The 17,126-nt window shown below is 32.6% G+C and overlaps 1 protein-coding gene across 4 annotated transcripts in view; it reads right to left on the bottom strand.

Annotated features, from left to right (window-relative positions):
- Positions 1 to 17,126, bottom strand: part of LOC129000129 (uncharacterized) — a 151,942-nt gene that overhangs the window by 73,431 nt on the left and 61,385 nt on the right. The window contains exon 1 of one of the 4 annotated variants that reach the window (XM_054427045.1): positions 13,412 to 13,495. The exons of the other annotated variants lie outside the window; for them this stretch is intronic. The gene's annotated coding sequence lies outside the window, so the exon portion shown is untranslated. Of the gene's footprint in view, positions 1 to 13,411; positions 13,496 to 17,126 lie in introns of those variants that run through there. 4 annotated transcript variants of the gene reach the window in all.

Raw genomic sequence — 17,126 nt, 5'->3', positions numbered from 1 at the left:
GGTATACGCAACAATGCCATTAGGTCGGCTGTGACAAACCTTTTACTTATATTTGTCATTAAAAACTATTTCCAGCTCGTTTTTTTCTAGGCTGCTATACAAATCATTAATATGTTTTTTAATGTGTATTCATGCAACAAATGCGAACAAATTAAAGACTCTTAGGCTTCAATGTTGATCAACTTCAACATTTTCATTATGTTCTTCATATACAACTTTTACGAGCCCATTCATCCAATGAATACAAATCGCTGCAATTCCTCTTCTTCTCTTCAAGCTATTTTGTGTCAAATCTCCTCTACACAAATTGTTGTCGCAGAACATACATTTCTCAACTACTGTCGCATTTTACATTCATGGCGCAAAACTGTCATTTCATACCCACTGCGGCGTGCCCTGCCCAGATGAATCTGACCTTTAACCTTTATACAGCCGCATATTCCTCCCTTCCCTTCAACACCCTAAACCACAACCGCCGATTGACCCGCGGCAGGGCACTACAATAGGTACACCTGATTGGCCAATTCAGTCGAGAAGGTTCGAAATGCAGTTCTGTTAAGGTTGATTGTACAGTAACTTACTAACCGTAACTTTAAGAATGGGGACCAGTAAATAATGATATGAAATGGTAAACAGAAAAATATTGGATTTAACACCTTCTTGGCGCTATTATATTTAGCATTTTAGCCTTGTTTTTTACCTTCACATCATAGGACGCTAGGATCTATCTCGGAAACGTTATACATATTACTTTATTCCATAATATTTAGTGTCTATTTAACTTTCAAAGGGGCAATACATAAACCAAGATACCTTAGCAAGTCAAAATATTTTAAGGATTTTATGTTCTTGATAAGCATAAGAACTCCTAAAATAATAATTCTGGAATACTAAACAAATTAAATATCAATCTATACAAATTAACTAATGACCAAGTTTTTTGGAGTAAACATCTATCGCGCACCATATACCAACATATTTTCAGTAACTCCTTAGTTGGTTATTTATTGTCAAATATTACTTTATAGTTTTTCGTATGGTTTCTGTAAGATTGATGTTGATAAAATAACTCAATCTAATAAAACGAAGAAGCACACAATGCTCTTAAAGTTTTACATTTTCCATAAGATAAGATTGAAACTCAATTTGTTTGTGATTGATTACTTCAAACACAGTTTATACATTGTCATCAAGATTGCTTCCCTGATTTACTGGAGGAATTATAAACTACCGTTTTGCTTACACATTGGAGTGATTTTCTATTTTGAGTAATGAGCATTTGATAAACACAATATTCAATAGATTTGTCACCCTTATTCTTATGAATCAGCTAAACATGTTAAGAGTAGACTTCATGAGATTCGAACAGTTAATTGTTTATATGATATACAAAAACATCTCAAGTTTAGTACTTAATCAACGTATATTTAAATGATAAAGATACATTATAAATATATTCCACGGTGTCTTGACCTAATTCTCGTGACTATTGACCACGTTCCTGGTTTTTCTAGCTGTGCTAGAACATAAATATATTGTAAAAATAAATGTACCTTCCATTCTATACACACGGTCATGAAGCTTCTTAGTTCCGATGTCGTGCTAATCCATTATACATCCCCACAGAGCTGACCATATGGATCATGTAACTATTGACATATCACCTGGGGTTTCATATCATGTCGGGTTATGGAAGCCCTTCGTCTCAATCAATGAACAATTGCCTTGATAAGCCAAGCGACAAACATCACGACAGAGGACTCAATAGAATGCATTGTTGTGTCAGACAGTAAATGGGTCGATGCATTAGGAAAGCCACATTTTTCAGCTCCTGGAGTTGAAATCACTCCGTCACATCAAAGTTTGCAGTTGATATTTTATATTTTTAACTAAAAATATTGATAGTGATAAGGAATTTCAACTTGGCTCTCACCTAGCGCAAATAACACAGGCTTGTTGACTTGGGTATGATGGTAAGAAAAAACTAAAGAACCGTCGGTTTGATTAGGTTCCAAAGTATTAAAATGAAATAAAGAGGATTTCAAGTGATAGCAAAATAAATACACGGCAAGGACATCTAAAAAGAAAATAATTGATTCAGTATAATTGTTACATAGGAGTACTGACTAAGAACTTTAGCCAGGAGATATAAACATTTGTAGCATCTTCAAGTAGATTCAAAGATTTAAATTTAATTGACGTGATATCAACGTTTTGGAGATCAAAAACCCTGTTTATGGGTAGAAACCCCCTTCAAAGTTCTTCCCAAGGCCGTTAGGGTTGATTCATGAACACTCTTTGGATAAATGTTAGTTTACACAATTCATACAAATGTCAACACTCGGACACACCCAAACCCACAAAATATCGAAAATTATCGATACATCGCATCGTTAGTAACACCATACTGTATCTCAAACTGAAGTGATAAGTAAACGTCACATTCACACAATTTGTGAAAGTAGTATGAACACTATTTAATAGTGTTCATTATTTCTCTATTTCTCAATATCTAATCAATATACACACGATAACAACCGATATATCGTATTATCAGCAACACCAGTGCTACATTCCGGCTTAGGTGGAGGTGGTTGTATATTGACGCCATGTATAAACGTCACTCACACAAATGGTGTTCAATCTTTTCACTATTTCGTTATATCGATTTAAAATATACTCGATATCTTTCGACAAATCGTATCGTCAGCAACACCAGTGCTACATTCCGACTGAGGTGGTTGTATATTGACGTAATATGTAAACGTCACTCTTACCACAAATGGTTTTTGCTCTTTTACTGTTGTGACAAATTGGAATTCCGTTTACGAGTGTATACAGTAATAACAATCCATAAATGTATCGTTTTTTACGGTAAAAGCGTCGCCTAAAACAATTTTAGACGGTATATTTAGTTAACTATTTAAATAATGAAGACTAACAAATGCCCTCTTAAATTCTTGTAAAATAGATTTACAAAACCGGTTTTGTATAAAACTACATAGATAGTTTGCACACATTATAAACTTCCAATATTGTACTTCCTACCATAAAATGAAGCAACATTATATCTTGTAACGTATTACTCGATGGCTTTGTTTGTACGATTCCGATTCCGTTCGATTTCCTTGCGTGCATAGAACATAGGTTAGACAGGGACTCATGTAATAAAGAAATCAACATAACAAACTGATGTCTTTGTATTGGGATCATCTCTTACTAATATTTTCTTCGCTACAGTTGTACGCTTTATTTTGATTTATTTGTGTTCTTGTTTCGCAATGCATTTCGTAGCTATAAAATTTATGCATGTATTTCCGAACAAAAGAAGTCGACATTTTACGAGTACTGTATAACAGTAAATAGGTATATTTGACTTTTATTATTTTCTTTTCCAATCACAACAAACATTCAACTTGGCACTGTTTTAAGTGTAATATTTTTTTATCATCTCTCTTCTAACCCCTAACAATTCTTATTCCTAAAATAATTATTCTTAAATGTACGCTAAACATTTTCAAACTTCGAAAAGAAAATAGTCTTTTCAACAATTAGGCGTTACGTCTATTAAAAACAACAACTTGGTAGGTAAATTGCATTTCAGCCCTTTCAGCAGTGAGTAGGTTTCAGTAATTAAAGTCCATGGCATAGATTGCATATACACCCTTAAAATCTTTGTGTGGATAAACTTAAAACCCTGTTTAAAGTATCTATCTTATATTCGGTATACGAGGATGTTTTATTGTTTATTATTTATTTTACATAACTATTTTTACAATAACAAACGAAGTATTAATAATTTGATTCCTTTGTGTATTACCGTGCAATCAAAGAGCTACGCACATACTTGTACTAAAATATTCACTAAAATGAGAGAAAAATGTTTAATCATCATCGATGCACTCAAACGCAGACAACCATGATAACACTTTATAAGAAGCTTCGATTTTACTATAAGATGAATAGTTTACTTGCAGTATCCATAGTCAATTTTGCATACCTTAAATCCCCTTATCAACTCTCTATGAACTCATTAAAAAAGTAAATTAAAAGATCTTTAATGTTCTTACTACTCTTGTAAAACGATTACAATACACCTCAAAAGAATCTTTAGCTTAACAATAAGGATGATTACAGATTAAAAGAAGCTTCGACTTTACTATGAGATGAATAGTTTTTGCAGTATCCATACTCAATTTCGCATACCTTAAATCCCCTCATCTCTCTGTCTGAACTCATTAAAAAAGTAAATTAAAAAATCAGAAATGTTCTTACTACCCTTGTAAAACGATTATAATACACCTCAAAAGAATCGTTAACTTAACAATAAGATAAAAGGTTTAAATAGTATCAGAAGACAAATTATGTATACCTTCAATCCCCCTATCTCTGAACTCATTACAATCATAAGTTAAAAGATAATAAATATTCTTTCTACTATTGCAAAACGATTACCGTCGGTGTTCACCTAAGGCGCTCGCTTTGAATATTATCGAACTCTTTTAACCTTTGACAATCGCGAATGTTTTATTCAACAAAGGATACAGAATATTGAGAGCCAGAAACGAAGAGGCGCGCCATAGGATTGCGTGGTAATATTATCGATCAAGTTCAAGGTCAGTCTAAACAGACACGTCAGACTATAACTATCACTATTTGTGCCAAATACTGTAAATACAATAATTGATTTGCGGGTTGTTTACAAACAGAGTTTCAGAGGGACGTAATTCATTGTTGATAATCTTTGAAGTAAAAATTTATTTTACGAACCAAATATGTATCCCTAGATACATATTTTTGAGGATCAATATCACCAGAAAAGATCAAGAATATGTTTAAGTTTGTTTTCTTAACGTAAGCATAAATGAAAATTAGGATAAAAATATAAAAATAAGAAAATCCGTTCTAAATGCATTGCATTTTGTCCAAGCGACGAGTATAATCTGAATACCTTACGTAGTTACCTTTGGACCTTTGTTGGATAATAGAATAAGGGGGTTCTTTGTATTATCGTTTTCACCTGTTCTTAACCGATTTTTAAGATGTCTGTGTCATTCGAATGCTTATGATCTAGATTCTAGGGAAGGGACGAATTGTAACTAAAAGAGTATTTTTTTTTAGTTTTTCGTGCTCCTAAACTTTGTTTTTATTTCTATAGTTCTTTTTAAATGATCCTGTAATCCTCGCCTTACAATAACAAGGTAGCCTTTTCGATTCTGTGATAAACCAGTAGTATTTTGATCGTTCGAAATTGAATCCATCATTTTTTATCATTGACCTTGATAAATGATTCAGAAAAAAGAACCTGAATCAAGTAAGCTACTCAGACAATCTCCATTCCACATTCTTTCCCGCATTTTCACCCTAAACTCGCACCCAATCAAAGTTGCTGTCCCAAAAGCAAACAACCTAAACATTATTTAGCCAGAGACGAATCCAGGAATATTTACTGTATCACATTTCACTAGGGAAGTGAACTTTTATAAATTGCCCAATCGCCTCTGTAGAGTATACTCGGTGTCCACTGAGCAGTAATTGGACAATCTGGTAGAGTGACTGTCATGACAGTGAGTGGTGGGGGGGGGGGGGTGGTAGAGAGGGGTGAAGGGTACAAGGTGGGGGAATTCAAGGTAAAGGTCATAGGTCTAACCAATGCTTAAACACAGTACGTGTACTGTAGTAGTAGCTCCATCACAACACAACAATGTAACGTCATTTTTACCCCCCCCCCTATACATCGTATATGGAAAATGTATTGTTTTGGTCAACATTTTCGAGTTTGGATTTTGAGTGGATATATCTGTATCCCTCTGACCCGAAAATGTGTTTTCGAAGTGATGTCTGTATATTTTTATGTGTGTGTTGATGTGTAGAGAGCTGGATGAAACATACTACTTTTGGTTGGTTAGTCTATGGAGCAACAGACTACACCTGTGGTCCAATTTTTATTAAACTTGGTACGTGGGTACTAACTAAAATTATGTCCTGGAGTTTTTTGATTAACAAAAAATTAAATTGTAAATTCTCGTTAAAATCCCATGAAATAACAGACGGGAAAATCGGATTTTTTAAAACGCTTTTAGAAATGTTGATTAACATTTAGTATATTATAACGCTTTTAATTCTTAACAAAATGGTACAACCCCCATTGCTGTAAAAATTAAGGTTCAAAGGTTATTTTAAATAATGTAGTTTTTTTCCATCATATTTAAAACATAAAAAACTACTCGACCGATTTTGTTCGAAAGTTACGAGACCAGTCCTTTTGACCCTAAACAAAAGTAAACAGCCCCCATCGCTGGAAAGATTACGGTTCAAAATGTATTGCAAATTTGTGACTTTAATCATAAAATATCATAGTTACTCGCGCTGCTTTCTTGATAAGGGTTGTTGACAAGCTAATGGGAGAAAGTGTGTGTCAGATTGCTGATACCGTTTAATAAGGTTTTTCTCGCTAATTGACAGATAATATCTGTAACAAAGTAACTAAATGCACCATTTCTACAACCACTATTTATACGAGTCTAAATAATTAAAATGTATTCAAACCGGGTTAAGCTCAAAAATAAAAAAAATATTTTTAAAATGTATCAAAAATGTTCGTGTACATATCAAAGTTTTTGATCGCAAAGTATGAACAACAATACTAACATGTTACGGTAGAGGTACGATTCTAGACAAACAGGGCTCCAACAATATCATTACACGTTCATATCATTTATCAAAGGTAATATTAAGATGAATGAATCCATCTCCCCCTCCCCACCCCTTTCCTATGTGTTTCATCAGGCTCGCTACCCCTTCTGACGATCTTTGTTTGCTTTATATGTTAGTTTTTCATTATCACATGATTAACTCATCATAGTAAAGAGTAATCTTTTTCATTTCAACTTTTACCAATTATTTATTGTCTTAATTTATTTAATTGATGTTCCTATACACAAATATTATAAACAAATAACTGGACCAAAAGGCTTAGGTGTGCATGTTTAAGAGCATATTTTGTGCACGCAGTTTATTCGACTTTTTTATTTTGTTTTAGCACCATTATCATTTTGCTTAACAGGAACGGTCCAAACCCTAGGCTTGTAACTATCTAACACCACAGCGTCGTTATTTATTAATAATGACTAATGACTTGTGAGTACAAAATTGTCTTTGATTGGAATCGAACCAGCAACCTTCAGGTTTGAAGGTGAGCACTGATATAATTTGGCTACTCAAATACTCACACGCTGGGACGAATCCCGTGGTATTTTTAAATTGGTACAAAGTAAGAAATAACTTCGCCGATGAGAACTTTTCTGACACCTTTTAAGACAATGTTACTCCTTGTCCAAAAGGCGTATACAGTACTTATACTAGCTGTTAATATTAATGGTATTATTTTTGAACCAGTGATCCCTATTTATCACTTTATTAAAGGGTAATAGTTTTAAAATCAATTTTAAACATTTCTACTGTATATTAATGCATGACACTCTCTAAAGACAACCTACTCTCTCCCTTCAAAACGCTAATTAATTGTCTTACTATATTTTATTGTCACTATATTTTAAAATTTAAAAGTCACTTGTTGGAACACGAAACATCTATTGTACCGTACAACAAACTTTATAAATCACTTTGTTTTCCACACCTGTTGTATCTCGTGCGTGTTTTAAATCGGGAAATTAAATAAACACTTGCGGACCGTGTATTGCACACGTACATATTGCGTGATAAAAGACGATAAAATCTACAGCGAGTGAAATAAAATGATGTGTTATTTTGTGTTAACTGTTGCTTGGTTGGCGCTGTCTCTTGACAATATTTCCTGTACTTAGTTTTGCTTATCAACTAATGTTAGTGATGTATTTTATACATTAAAGGTAATTATGTTATCCCTAAACATGCTAGTATTGTTGGGTATACTTTGTGATCAACAAATATGATCTGTATATGGAATATTTGTGATACATTTAAAATCTTATAAACATTTCTTTCAAGGTCAAGCACTTGGGTTGAATAGTTCCTACGATTCAATTTTTTTTGACTGGTATTAAAACTAGTAAATGGGCTTTTGATACATTAAATGAAGTTGTTACAGAAACCATCTATTAAATGGTGAACATATGTTAAAGTAATACTTTTTACAAAAATATCAGTAGTTCAGAGTGGTCAGTATTTTGCGTATTTATAACGATATTTTGGGAACTGACAGTGGTGAAGAATGTAGTGATGGTAAGAAAATCCCCCAAAACTAGTGTTCAGTTTGAATATTCTTTTTACAGTATGTAAAATACGAGCCATCAATTAATTATCAATTTTCAATCAATGAGATGGGTACGCTACCTTGGTGTGTATTTTAACAAAAATATTAGTGAAGGATGAGTGTAGGATAGTGTGAGATGATCAGTGTAGCTTTGGTACTGACTAGGATCAGCTGTTTCATTTGATCGGATCAGCTTTAAGATCAGCTGTAAAATACTCATTTTAAAATCATGGACAGACGGACATAAAAAACGGTTTACTTTGAAACTGACTCATTATGTTTTGACCTTAGGAAAAAGAATAACAGATTTCCTGGGGGTTTGTGCCTATTATATAGATGAATGTGAAAATCCCTGATTATGTCACCAGATGGTCATAAATTAACTTCTGTAACGGTACATAGTACATACCTACAGGCATTCTACTTAATAACAACAGTTCGTGAATACATAGATCATTTTCTAATGGTGTGTTTTGCACACATAGATATTTTTATATTTTTAAACACAATCAAGTTAACTAATACTATTCGATATACTCAATCTCTTGCAAAGTCAAAAGAAATCGTTAGACAGATTCTACAAATTTGTCTAAACTATAAGATTGCATGCAAGCTGATAGGATAGCATGCTCGATTTGTATGCAAGTTTATCAATTGTGCAAGAACAATTTATAAAATTGTTGCCCTAGCAATTGAAGTGCAGTTCAGTAATCGTATTGTAGATGAGCCTGAACAATTGTTTCGACCTAAAAAGTAAACGTTAACCTACACGTAAGAATACAAAGTTAACCCACACGTAAGAATACAAAGTTAACCTGCACATAAGAATACAAAGTTAACCTACACGTCAGAATACAAAGTTAAACTACACGTAAGAATACAAAGTTAACCTACACGTAAGAATACAAAGTTAACGTACACGTCAGAATACAAAGTTAACCTACACGTCAGAATACAAAGTTAAACTACACGTCAGAATACAAAGTTAACCCACACGTCAGAATACAAAGTTAACCTACACGTCAGAACACAAAGTTAACCCACACGTAAGAATACAAAGTTAACCTACACGTCAGAACACAAAGTTAACCCACACGTAAGAATACAAAGTTAACCTACACGTCAAAATACAAAGTTATCCTACGCGTCAGAATACAAAGTTAACCCACACGTAAGAATACAGAGTTAACCTACACATCAGAATACAGAGTTAACCTACACGTAAGAATACAAAGTTATCCTACACGTAAGAATACAAAGTTAACCTACACGTCAGAATGCAAAGTTAACCTACACGTCAGAATACAAAGTTAACCTTGTATTCTGACGTGTAGGTTAACTTTGCATTCTGACGTGTACACGTCAAAATACAAAGTTATCCTACGCGTCAGAATACAAAGTTAACCCACACGTCAGAATACAAAGTTAACCTACACGTCAGAACACAAAGTTAACCCACACGTAAGAATACAAAGTTAACCTACACGTCAGAACACAAAGTTAACCCACACGTAAGAATACAAAGTTAACCTACACGTCAGAACACAAAGTTAACCCACACGTAAGAATACAAAGTTAACCTACACGTCAGAATACAAAGTTAACCTACGCGTAAGAATACAAAGTTAGCCTACACGTAAGAATACAAAGTAAATTTACGCGTAAGAATACAAAGTTAACCTACACGTCAGAATACAAAGTTAACCTACACTTCAGAATACAAAGTTAACCTACACGTCAGAATACAAAGTTAACCTACACGTCAGAATACAAAGTTAGCCTACGCGTAAGAATACAAAGTTAGCCTACACGTAAGAATACAAAGTTAACCTACACTTCAGAATACAAAGTTAACCTACACGTCAGAATAAAAAGTTAACCTACACGTCAGAATACAAAGTTAGCCTACGCGTAAGAATACAAAGTTAACCTACACGTAAGAATACAAAGTTAACCTACACTCCAGAATACAAAGTTAACCTACACGTCAGAATACAAAGTTAACCTACACTTCAGAATACAAAGTTAGCCTACACGTCAGAACACAAAGTTAACCTACACGTAAGAATACAAAGTTAACCTACACTCCAGAATACAAAGTTAACCTACACGTCAGAATACAAAGTTAACCTACACTCCAGAATACAAAGTTAACCTACACGTCAGAATACAAAGTTAACCTACACGTCAGAATACAAAGTTAACCTACACGTAAGAATACAAAGTTAACCTACACTCCAGAATACAAAGTTAACCTACACGTCAGAATACAAAGTTAACCTACACGTCAGAATACAAAGTAAATTTACGTGTAAGAATATTGAGTGTACTTGAGAATATTGAATATCTTCTTGAGTGATTTTCACACAATGGAATCCATTGTTTAAATTATTTAGATAAAAATGTACGATACAAAATCTGATATTATGCAATACAGTATTTACAAATTCACTACCTATGTTCATGATAAAAAAACCGATTGAATATTTTGTTAAAATAGGTTATATTTAGGTTATTTTTCGAAAATACTTCACGGGAAAAGAAGTTTTATATGACTAGTCTACCATTGAAACCTTAAAGGAATCGGTGGAGGATTTGTCCACTAAATAAACACATATTTTGTCTAAAATATTTTGTTTATTTCAATAACGGCTAATGGAACATATTTTAAAGGTTTATAACAAATAATTATTAAGATAAATAAAGTTTCTTTATGTTGAAACTAGAGATAACATATATATTTTCTACACGTAGTAATAATAACTATTACTACTGAAAAATTACATTCATATATTTTTTTCAGTATTCACCCATCAAAATATCCTAGTTTTGTTTCTAGGTTAGGGATGAAAATTGGCGGGTAGCAATACGACTGTTTGCCGCCAGCGCGGTAGAAAACAGCTGATCGATATACGGATCTGAATCGGATAACAAACCTAAACAACAAACAACTCCATTGGGTAACCGCGCTTAAAACTTCTCGCAGTTAAGTTAAGAACTCTGTTATTTTAGACAGATTAAACAGTTGCTTTAACAAAGTTTTCGGGTTTTTGGGAATAGTAGGTGAAGCTATTTTTTTTTATAAAACTCTAGTTGTAGGCTCCTATTAGATTAAAATGGTTTTGGTCAAACAAATTTGACCAAACAACACAACCTCCTCTTAAGAAGACTGTATACTGCAGGCTCCACTTATTAGTGTATCTAATACCTCTAATACAAAATTATCTACAGTTATAGAACTACATTTTTATTCAACGCCTGCAAAATAAGGAATGCAATATGGATACAGTATCTGTTTTGCGTCGTTTGAAATGAAGGCATTAGAACGTGGGCTATGTGCTTAATAAAAAACTTAATTCTGAATATTGGGACTTTTTACATAGATTTTTGCATGCTTTATTTAGAATACATTTTGTATAAAGATACTAGACAGTAAATAACATGGTGTGTGTTATAATATAGTGCAGAAGATCGATCGGGAGAAAAATTAAAAACCTTTTCTTTCTAAAAAAAGACTAAATAATGTATTGGTCATTGGAGATTTATAGTCGATACTGCCTACTAGGCTGCTTAAGAAATTGAATTCAATAGTTCAACTGAAATATAGCAAAACAACATTATTTTTAAAGAGCATTTTGTCAATTTACAATTGTACTTGTTAATTTATTTAATTAATGCTCACTGGTGTGGATTAACGTCCGCACTAGTGAGTACTACGACTATCCGCAGTACTATCCTGATAATTAGACCAATTCGTAAATTACAAGGAAAAATGTGGTTCGGATTCCACTATAAACTGTAGGTCCCTTAGTTGCCATTAGCTGTATGGGCTATTAATTAACAGCTGTGTCTAAGGAACATGTCGGCCTTAGTAACTAACAAGACTACAAGATCGCGCCACTCATCCTACACTCATCCTTCACTCATATTTGGGTTAAAATACGCACATAGTGGCGTCCCCATCTTAAATAATTGATAATTGATAATTGATAATTGTCAATATGACAAATTCTTCAAAGCTGTTGGGTACAAAAACAGACAAACCTATGTAGACCACTGAGCTGGAAATACAACAGGAAATAGCACTAAATGAGAGAATAGAGAGAAGTTGGCGTCATATGTACCACGGGGAAAGTTCATTGAACTCAGTGCATTGAAACTAGGGGAATAGACGATTGTGTGATCTTCTATATATTAAGAGGCAAGCATGTTTCTTTAAAAACCTTTTTTCTCAGCTCGTGTGTATCATAGGGAAAATTTACGCATACTGTTAGAAAGCTATTTTCCTGTAAATGTGCAGAATCCCTTTATAAAAATAGGCTCAAAGAATGAATTTAAAATTAAAAAAAAAATTAACACGGATCATATGGGTTGCCATGCTGGTGACGAAATAACAACGAAACATAAACAGAAAATCAACAAATGGAAGAAAATCCAATCACTCACTTTTTTTATTTACAGCAGGGTGAAAATAGAGAAGTCTGTACATTCAATATTTTTTGTCGAGTTTTCGACCACTGGTCGACCTCTAGTTGTAATAAAGCCATGAGCCAATGAGCTGATTGTTTCCCCTACTTGGTACCGACATAACAAAATTACAGTGTGTCGTTTTAGTTGCAGAGTTACCTACATGTAGTCTAAACAACATGTAAAAAATATGTAATGTTTCAGGTTTCATTTTGTTTTTACGTGTAGTTAACACTAAACAGTTGTATGTGTGGTAATTTCTTGCAATTTTTTAGATTTAGCTGGGTTTGTTCACTAATCTTGTTATGTTTTAGGTATTTCCTTACCTGAGGACGGGATCAGATTCCAGATCCAGAAACGCCATGAAATCTAGTTGTTTTATTAAAGTAATGGAACATTTCCGCAAAGTTAATGTGGACATACAAACTGTATTAAAGGAAGTTACCTTTTTAGTTAGGTAAGTGAAAGAAATCAATATTTTTTACTCTATATTTGCTAGCTTGAACAAAATTATCCCTCGTTTTAACTGGCTATGTAACTTCAAAATGTGATTGGCATACCAATTAATTTTGCAGTAGTTTATTCCTAATCACTTAATTTACTTTATAAATATACTGACTAGTTTATAAAAACAATCAAGTATTTTAAATTAACTAGATTAATGCTAGAACTTAGTGATTATAAACTTACCTTAAATGATTAATCCGATTCCAGCACTGCCCTGCAGTCTTGCATACGATATTTCACTTTGCCATTTTATACCACTTAAAGTTTCATACCAGATTATGGTAATTATAAAAAAATTGAACGAAACCCGTTTGGTTATTGAATATTTCAGTGATTCATCAAAAGGCTTCTATATAACGTACTTTGTTTTTACTTTTTATTTATATACATACTCGTATATGCTAATTATACTAAAACTCCTATACACCACTAATCTGTAATTAGGATTTTCAATCCGAAACGTAGCCTAAGAAGAAAAATAAACTACTCTACCTAATGAAAACTGCTAAGAAAAACATAATAAAAAGATAACAAATATTGCAACTAAATATTGAATTCTTTGCGTGTTCATCCATTATTTTCATATATCTTTTTAGTTCCACATTTGAGTTTGGCGTCGTTCTTACCAGGAGATACGGAAAGATACGAAAATCTATCAACGATCTTTTGCCTCTATATTCCGCCACTTATATATCTTGTACATTGATAGGAGAGCCATTGACACACAACAATATACATTGACCTTTGTAGTATCTATCACACGTAAAAATTTAATAAATTATCGTCATTCCTAATTTATCTAGACTAAATCATAAAGACCGTTTCATTTATCTATATCATTAATTCTATAAGCAGTTTTTAAATATAAAAATTGTGAGAGCTTGACAGCTCGCAGATGATGGGAGAGAGCTCAAATTAAAGATCTTATTCAGGGGGTCGAAAAAATAGCAGACTATGTCCAAATCTACCAAAAAATGAGAATTAACCAATAATGCCCTAAATTTAAAATGCATTGGGATTGGAAAATTTATGTTTTTACATTAAACATTTGATAACAAATGTATTATCATATTTATTCTACTTTTACTTCTGTTGATAATGTGTGTGAAGTTTGTTTACGAATCAACAAAAAATTTAGATGAATTATGCTTTCACTAAAGTGATCTAAAAATGATTAACTTACAATGTTCAGAGCTGCTGCGTGAAAGATAATTTGATTCTTGTTTTTTTTTTTTATATAACTATAATTTGTTTCACATTCAAGCATTTTAAGGACTAAAACATGTTGTTTTGTATAATTTCTAAAACCAGAGCAAAAGCTAAATAGGTCGATAATTGACCACAGACGTTGTGGTGGTTTTGTCTCCGTTGCGGGACGCCAATATTGGGTTGATTATTGTCTATTACACTCAAACAACACAACCACATATGAGTTCGTTATGTAATGACGTTCATCAAGTATTTAATTTGTCAATTAGGGTTGATAAACTATAATTATCTAAGTTTTAAAACACACATAAATATATAATACCGATTAAGAAAAAAAAATTCGAACTACGATTCTATACTGGGATCGTTCTTTGGACGTATACATCAAAGCTTTATAAAAACGTTGAAATCAAAGGATGAATGATTAGGCAAAATTTTAGGTTTATGGATAACATTTTGACATATTCCATGTAGGTGGGCCAAAAACTATATTTGTAGTTGTATCGTATAAAAAAAATGTGCTCTTAAATTTTCTAAATTTTTATTGGATATAGGTTTTGCCTTAATTTTAGAAATGTTATAGTACCAATAAAAGTTATAAAAGTGAAGGTTTCTATCTTTTTGTTAACATTTAGTGAATTTAATTGCAATTAAATAGGTTTGACGTAACTATTTTCTATACGTTATTTCAAAACAGATGAACTAATTTAAACAACTTAATTGTACCTGAAAACTCTTGTTAAAGGCAGTAAACCCAATTGGGTACGAGATACAGGTGCCTTTTAAATCTAATCGGAAGCCAATTGCACTTTTCGTAATGAATGGAAATGTGTTCCAGTTCCTACAAAGATCTAAACGACGTTTTAGGAATTGAGTGCGCACTAATATAAGTACACGCGGCTATATAATTTGGTTTTCTAAATCTTTTAAAACGTGATACAAATCGGATATTAAAGTATAGAAGATTCATCAACTAACTTCCGTAGATCACAAAAAATAGTCTAAAACAATATTCCCATATGCTCTGATATCTCTCTAAATAATAGAATACTAACGAATATTATATAATCTAAATCTTATCAAGTTATCTAGAACCTGATAGTTGTTATATCGTCTCGTCCTATTTAAAAGTTTTCACCACTACACAGTGTTACCAAAACAAAAAAAGCGATTTTTACTCTTCTTCAATTGCGATTTTTACTTTCTCCCCCTATACCATAGTATATGGAGAAAGTATTGTTTTCGTCAAAATTTTCGAGTTTGAGTTTTGAGTGGATATATTCGTTTTGGGTCCCCCTGGACCCAAAAAAGTGGTTTTCGAAGTGATGTCTGTGTGTGTGTGTGTGTGTGTGTGTGTGTGTCTGTGTGTCTGGATGTGTACAGAGCTAGAGACTACACCTGTGGTCCGATTTCGATGAAATTTGGTATGTAGGTTCTAATCCATGGTATCTCCAGGCGTTTTTTTCATTTTTTTGAAATTTTGATTTTTAATGGGGATTTTCCCATAAAAACCCATAAAAAACCGGAAAAATCGGATTTTCTCAAAAATGGCCCGAACGATTTTGATTAAAATTTAGTATGTTGTAGCCCTTTAAATTCTAAACAAAATGGTACAAATCCCATTTCTGTAAAAATTACGGTTCAAAAGTTATGGTAAATTATGTTATTTTCCCATAAAAACACCATAACATAACGAAAAATAGGATTTTAGACAAAAATCCAGTTTTGATTTAACATGGTAAGTTATGGTCCTTACAATTTTGATAGTTTTTTTTCATTTTTTAGAAATTTTGATTTTAGATGGGGATTTTCCCATAAAACCCCATAAAATAACGGAAAAATAGGATTTTCCCTAAAATGGCCCAAACGGTTTTGATAAAAATTTAGTATGCTATAGTCCTTTATATTCTAAACAAAATGGTACAAATCCCTTTTCTGTAAAAATTACGGTTCAAAAGTTATTGTAAATTATGTTATTTCCCCATAAAAACCCCATAAAATAACGGAAAAATCGGATTTCCCAAAATTGGCTCGAACAATTTTGATAAAAATTTAGTATGTTATAGTCCTTTAAATTCTTAACAAAATTGTACAAATCCCATTTCCGTATATTTACTCTCACCGTTTACACATGATAGAGGCTGTTGACAAACTTATGGGAGAAAGTATGTGTCAGAATGCTGATACCGTTTATTTGTTAAATGTTTGATAGTTACATACATCAAAATTAGCAACAATGTAAATCCATATAGTCCATAACTAATGGTATAGTCCATTCCATATAGTTCGAGGTTGGTTGTTATACTATTCAATATGCCGATCGTTTTTAAATACGATTCAAACAAATAATTTACATTGTTATAGCTATTAATTTGACTGCCTGTAACCCATTTCTGTCCTTAATACGTGTTGAAAAAATAATTTTTATGTAATGTTCTCAGTGCAAATAATAAAGTTATATTCCATGGAACTTACGGTTTGCAATCAGTTAGACTTGGCAAGTGTTAATCATATTCTTGTTTATTTAACCCGGTGTCTGATGTTGTCTTAGAGGAAGTTTCCTAAGGCCTTGTTAACAGAGCTCAGTTCATCACCTAACACAAACTCGTACTAACAGACTATTTCATAACTTGGTGCAGTACTAACTAAATGTATTCTTAAAAACAATTTAAACTGTTACAATCGACTA

The sequence above is a fragment of the Macrosteles quadrilineatus genome, unplaced genomic scaffold, assembly GCF_028750875.1.
Source record: "Macrosteles quadrilineatus isolate MER2022 unplaced genomic scaffold, UCM_ALF_1.0 Scaffold_8__2_contigs__length_117827958, whole genome shotgun sequence".
NCBI lineage: Eukaryota > Metazoa > Arthropoda > Insecta > Hemiptera > Cicadellidae > Macrosteles > Macrosteles quadrilineatus.
Note: the sequence above shows the minus strand (reverse complement) of the source record. Positions and strands in the feature narration are given on the sequence as shown.